The sequence below is a fragment of the Anabas testudineus genome, chromosome 1 (assembly GCF_900324465.2).
Source record: "Anabas testudineus chromosome 1, fAnaTes1.2, whole genome shotgun sequence".
NCBI lineage: Eukaryota > Metazoa > Chordata > Actinopteri > Anabantiformes > Anabantidae > Anabas > Anabas testudineus.
Window position 1 is genome coordinate 16509375 of NC_046610.1, and position 5719 is coordinate 16515093.

The window sequence follows — 5719 nt, forward strand, 5'->3', positions numbered from 1 at the left end:
TTTCAATCGCCTTGTCTGAGAAAGTGAGTTTAATCTAGTGAGACTATTTCAGCAACTTATTATCAAACTGAAAGTCTAAACATATTTTAGAAAACTTCAAATCAAAAAATTTAAACAGGTGTTTGTAACATGTGCCCATGTGATCGATAGCGTGATTGTTGCAATTTAACTTTTCTTTGAAACAGGTCTACAGTCCCAAGAACTGAGGTATTTCAGTGGTAGCTTCTATTACATGTCTTCAAGTGAGAATCCTGGCAAGAAAGCAGAAATGACTGCCGGCAGAAAGGTACAGACCTGGTGATTATCAACAGCAGTGGAGAGCAGGTGTGTGTCCACAGAGAACAACACGTCATTAATAATTCTACAGACGTGGACAACAGCATGTACCTTTAACTTTGTCTTCATGTTGATGACTCTGTTTCCTTCTGTTAACAAGGACTTCATACGAGGATGGAAAAAGCGCACCTGGATTGGACTGACTGACAAACAGACAGAGGGGAAATGGAGATGGGTGGATGGGACTGTGCTGACAACCCCAAGGTTCACATAATCATTTTCTATTGACTTCCATTCTCCATTTGTTGATACATTGTTTTCGTTAAGGTGGTATCGATCTGTCTCTGCATCAGTCCCCTGATGTATGGGATACAACAGCAACCACAGGTTATTGGGATCTTCTATAGTCAATGGACCGTTTTGTACGTTGATGCTGGTGGCAGGCTTCCTTTAGCTTGTCTCCTAGCTTACTGAAATCATCTGTAGGAAATATATAGAAAGGCATAATTATCTGTACAAGGGTGCAGCTTGACCGGCCAATCAGGTGGTAGCTTTCCCCTCAGTTTCATGTCTCCACACAGCCACCAGAGGTCTGTCCTCGCAAACATGTGATTTATGAACCAAGAGGCAGACAGATTTCCATACAGTGAGAATGGTTAGATAGGTGACCCGGCCGTCCACTGGATTTATGATTTATTTATTAGTTAGGGAAAGTGTGTCTGTGACCGATGACACCAGTTTAATTTTGAGCTTCCTTTGCCAATCTCCCTGTGATGGTGATCTGAGTGATGGCATCTTTATTTTTTTAGTTTTATCAATAACTTTCCAGTCCAGTTACTGTTGCAATTAAGGGGTGGTAGTCCTTAAAATTCCCTTTTGCACATACTTTTCCACGCATTATGGATATGCTACTTTGGCCACAGCCAAAGGGTACTTTGAATCAGTATTCCATAATAGATATTTCCCATGCAGACACAGAGGACCAGGTATGTTAGGAGCAAAATTAATCTTCTTGTAAGTGCAGGTCACTATTTCACATAAGTTTATTTCAACTGAGACGTTGGCATTTTTTCTTTCTGTTATTATAATCTCTTCATCAGTTCTCAATACTTCACCAGGTGCCACTCTGTTTGTCTTTAATACCAGATGTTGGGCATCACAAGGATGATAGGTCATGGTTATGGTCAATATTATGAAACAAATGGGTGCCGTTGGGTACCATTGCCCAATGGTCCCTTTTCTCATATACGTAACATACTCCATCCTCTCCGGTTTGATATCTACCTCTACCTTGTCCTCTTCCTCCACTTCTGCCTCTCATCCCTACATACCTAGGACATTTATTAGTGCCGTTCGCAACATACACTGTGGCTTCACTCGCTTCCACAATAAATGTTTGAACATTTTTTATTTCGCTTTTGTCTTTAAAACGACATTCTGCATCTCGTGCACAATCAAGAGTGTTGGTGATTTGAACTGTATGGTTGTTTGACCATATGTTTTGTCACAAAACAGAGAACAGAATCTGGGTGTGGGGTGGAGCTGGTGTGAGCAGGGTTGCTGGAGCAGTGAGAGGCAGCTGAAGCAGAAACTGCTGGTGACAGTGTCAGTAAGAGAGATACGCAATCCAAAATCCACAATCCGAACAGGAACATTGGGCAGGTGAAATGGAGGGCAAATAAATACTGGAGATATACAGCTCCAAGGCCAACGATACCTGCAGAAAAGAGAGCAGGAGACAGCGAGGAAGAAGCACAACTACGGGAAAGAGAAGACACAAATGATAAAGTTGGTTCTGGAGGAGTGTCTGCAGTACACTGCACACATGTTGAACACCTCTTAGACTTAGAAAGATCAGCATAATGTCCTACACAAAGACGAATTGATCGATCTCCTCATACGTCATTGATCAGGTTTTGAAATATCGTTGGTGCATTGTTAAGTCTGAAAGGCATAACCAGGTACTCGTAGTGTCTTGTAGTGACCACCTTAACCACGATAAGAATGCCCAGCACTACTCATTTGATCTCTTTAATAAATCACTCATCATTATGACTGTGATTTGATTTACATGGTCTTTGCTGTATGTATATTTGTTGAGCAGGCATTTCTTATATATTTTCTGTTTTTTGGTTTCAGCTTCTGGGCAGAATCCGAGCCAAACAACGAAGGAGATGAAGACTGTGCAGAAATAAGACATTATGATTCACAAAACAGCTGGAATGATGCATCATGCAACATTCGTAAATACTGGATCTGTGAAATAACCCTCAAAACTAATCTAAATACACCATACAATATTGAAAGATTTCCCAGTTTCAGCTAAAACTTGCAACACAAAACACACAATACTAAAGCTACTGTAGAAAGATAGTGGCACATTAAAGACCACAGTACAGCTAATTATAGATGGGATTTGGTTTATGTAAAATCTGAAAGGACTGATTAAAAATAAATGCATCCTGTAACATTTTATTATGGCTTTGTTCTCCCCTAATTTATCCATTGTTGTGTTACTGCAATGACGGTGTATTAACTTATTCATCAACAGACTGGACTTACTTATGTCTGATCAGCAGACATAACTCCAGTCTAATTAGGGTATCTGCAGGACAGACCAGATCTGAGATATGCAGCTACAGGTTTGTACCGGTTTTCCCCCTGTGACAGCTGGGATCAGCTTGTTTATATTCAATAAAAATCAACTGTGTATCCTTCTCAAAGAGAAGAAATTACTCACTGATTCATTCATATTTTAAGACAATGCTTTGCTTTATGTAATTAATTACAACACTGGGACGTGCACTTCAACCTTAAATAAGAATGCTTGTCATCCTGTTCTGGAATCATACCAAACCAAATGATAAATCCTTATTTAATTTACAGTATTCACAGCAAACGTAAAAGTATGTTATGATGACACCTGGGTCTTACATTCCCAGCCCTATGATTGAATATGGAGCAAACAACAATTATTCAATTTTGACTTACACATTAATGCATTAAATTAATTGCTTTCTACAGCAAACAAAGCTCTATAGGTCTAGTGTGTTAGTCCTTGTCATGAATTGCAGGGTACAGAGTCACACACAAGTACAACATCTCCTTTAGCTGTAAACTGTAGTAGAAAATTTTCCTCTTCCTCTATATATTGCTCAATCTTAGTAGACTTCAAAGAAGGACTCAGTGTGATGAACCATCTCAGTTTAATGCGAGAAAACACCACAATCATGTAAATGTCTTCTGCTCTACCTCTCTCTAACCCTCATACTTATACTTCTCAGGTCTCCCTCCACATAACAGTCCTAAGGCACTAAAGACATAAATTCTTCTACATATAGGCTAAATGTTTACACCATAAATTCCCACTACAAGTCTGTGTTTCTTTACTCGTGACCTTATGACCCCGAACTCCTTTCCTACCCATGTCCTATCTATGAACCCTTGTCCTGTCTAATGTCTCCTATCTTCTTTCATACTGAAGTTGCTCTTTTCTCCTACATTTCCTCCCTTTGACACAAAGTGTCAACACAAAGAGCAACTTCCACCTAAACACATGCAAGTAACCATACAGCTATAATGAAATAAGAATGAACAAAAATATAAAGGAACACAAATAAAGTGATACAATATAATGATCAGAATAATATAAACCCAAAATAAAAATAAAAACTTAGCATTCATTCCTCTATGTCACTTTCACTAAATGGGTTTTCCGGGGCCCATTCAGACACAGCATTGATGTTTAAGGCATTAGTATCTGTGGAGTTGGTTGGTACTTTTACATAGAGTGATGTTTGCTCTTGACCAAGGATTCCTCCTATCCATTTATATATAAGAGCTCGCATGCAAGTGAGTGAACAGTACAAAAACATATCATAAGTCCAAACACAACAACAACAGGAATTAATAGTTGCACAATTCCAGCAACCCAAGGACCAAAATTGTCTATGAGCCATTTGTTGAAAACTAAAACCTGCAGATTCAGAAGGACCAAAAGCATCTCGGATCTTTCCTAGTGCTGTGATTACACTAGTGATATTATCAGAGTTATCAGGAATGAGAGTCACACATGCCTCTCCTGTTAAGTTTAAGGTTAGGCAGATACCCCCAGTTTTAGCTAAGAGGTAGTCAAGGGCCATCTCGTGCTTTAGTAATGTTAATCTGTGTGATTTATCATTAGCAGCCAAATAATGGAATGCTTTTATGGTTCATTTGCAAAAGCTGACATCGAATATGTAATATTATCAATGTGGTCAGCTAAAAATGTAACCCAATACCATGGGAATAGACCAATACCCCATTTTTCACCCAAAGAAACACGCCAATGATATTATAAAGCTATATGTCAGACTTCTTATTCAGGGTTCTATACTTTAAGATTTATTATTTTTTAATTTAATAGTACACACGTTTATATCCCTATAAAACATACGTATATAGTCTCCTTTTTTCTTTACTTTTTCCTTTTTCTTACAAAACTCAGTTCGGACCCCACTGGATCTACTATGAACCAAAACGATATTCTTTCCACACAGGATCCCAAGAATATCCCTCAATCAAGACCACAAAGGATTTACATTATTAGTTTCCACACAGTAATAGGCCTATCTGTCGTACCACACAGGATTTATCGACCATTTCAACACATAAATATCAGCAATCGGACCACACAGGATTTATGACTTGCCTAACCTAGGTAATCACTATTAAAAGAAATGGTTCATAACGCTGTACTCACTCAGTTTGGATGAAACATCTGCTGTCCGCCGCCTGTCCCAACGTCAGGTGGGAATCCAGTCCTCCGTTTGTCGGAGCGGAACTTTCCCTGGGCCCGTAGTAACCTTCAGTCTGGACTCAGGCGTCGATCAGCAGCATGTCCATCTCGGTGGAACCTCCAACATGTAGTAGAAAATTTTCCTCTTCCTCTATATATTGCTCAATCTTAGTAGACTTCAAAGAAGGAGTCAGTGTGATGAACCATCTCAGTTTAATGCGTACATGCCGGCATGGAGAAAACACCACAATCATGTAAATGTCTTCTGCTCTACCTCTCTCTAACCCTCATACTTATACTTCTCAGGTCTCCCTCCACATAACATTCCTAAGGCACTAAAGACATAAATTCTTCTTCATTCTTCTACATATAGGCTAAATGTTTATACCATAAATTCCCACTACAAGTCTGTGTTTCTTTACTCGTGACCTTATGACCCCGAACTCCTTCCTACCCATGTCCTATCTATGAACCCTTGTCCTGTCTAATGTCTCCTATCTTCTTTCATACTGAAGTTGCTCTTTCTCCTACAAAACCACTTTTGACGCTCTTGGAGAAGAAGAAGGTAACCCCCCTGTCCATTGCTTTTAAAACAAGTCAGCTAGTATTGTGTCTGCTTCATCTCCTTCATAAAAATCTGCCCTTTGGAACAGGTTCTGCAGGTAA

At 39.3% G+C, this 5719-nt stretch overlaps 1 long non-coding RNA gene across 2 annotated transcripts; it reads left to right on the forward strand.

The window, feature by feature from the left end:
* Window positions 1-246: 246 nt before the first annotated feature.
* Window positions 247-2543, forward strand: LOC113161726. 2 transcript variants are annotated; one of them, XR_003298775.1, is made up of 3 exons: window positions 247-324; window positions 437-540; window positions 2416-2543. It is a non-coding gene; the product is annotated as an uncharacterized LOC113161726 (long non-coding RNA). The 2 variants fall into 2 exon arrangements; XR_003298774.1 differs by lacking the exon at window positions 2416-2543 and adding an exon at window positions 1792-2252.
* Window positions 2544-5719: the final 3176 nt, after the last annotated feature.